This window comes from Echinops telfairi, unplaced genomic scaffold, assembly GCF_000313985.2.
Source record: "Echinops telfairi isolate 266 unplaced genomic scaffold, ASM31398v2 ScPeMD7_60;HRSCAF=208, whole genome shotgun sequence".
NCBI classification, from domain to species: domain Eukaryota; kingdom Metazoa; phylum Chordata; class Mammalia; order Afrosoricida; family Tenrecidae; genus Echinops; species Echinops telfairi.
This window is the reverse complement of record NW_022103958.1, coordinates 247,879-248,933: the sequence shown is the minus strand read 5'-3', so window position 1 is coordinate 248,933 and position 1,055 is coordinate 247,879.

Below are 1,055 nucleotides of genomic sequence, written 5' to 3'. Positions count from 1 at the left end.
GTGACATCTAAATTATGATCGTGAGTATATTACCATGAATTTAGAAACCAACTGAAAAGTAGGCTGTTGTTAGGTGTCTTAGAGTCAGCTTTGACCCGTAGCAGTCCCATGCTCAGCCGAATGAAACACTGCAAGGTCTTGTGCCATCCTCAAAACTACTGTGTCAATCCCTCTGGTTGAGGGTCTTCCCCTCCATCACTCTCCTTCACTTTACCTAGCCTCCTGTGAGTTCTTTCTATTTTAATTTACTGTATAATAGGGTTCCCATAAGTCAGAATGGACTTGTTAGTGAGTTTGCTTTGGTTTAATACTATTTGTATCCTTTTCTTTCATTACTCTTTCTTTACTTGTTTCTAATTTTATGCAATATCTCAGAATTTTCCATTATATTTTACTTCTTTCTTCTTTACATGAAATCCAGGATATGTGAAACCATAATGATACTAACTAGATGGTTTCTTAGGGTTGTGGCATGGGAGGTTGGGAGGCAATGGGGAGCTAATTATAATGAGTACAACAATGAAAAAAAAGTTCTAATATTGTTTGTGGTGATTATTTCCCAAGTATTTTTAATATATTTAAATGAAGCAATTATATGGTTTGTGAATTATGTGCTAATAAAACTGTCTAATCTATAAATAAATTAATAAAGCAAAGGCAAAGAATGAGAAGAAACTAGCAGGATACAGAATTAGAGATAAAAAGCAGGATGCATTCTAAAATATTCTCTGTTGTAGATAACAGTTTAACTCTTTGCTTTCCCTCACTTTGAGGAAGGTGGGTACATAGTTCGATAAGGTGATAGAATTATAATGAGAAAACTGAAAAATAGACTATGATGATATAGTGAGGCACTGATGAGTTAGGTGTAGAATTCTTCCTATCCATGTAGGGGACCAGAGTTGATCTTCTGATAATGGCTTCATGAACACTTATCCCTCCGTTGAAAATAGAGGCTTGAAGGTTGATGCTAGTCATGTTTCATGGGACCTTCCAAACTGTGATGTGTTAGGAAGAAAGATCTAGTGATTTACTTCTAAAAATCATTTTATATG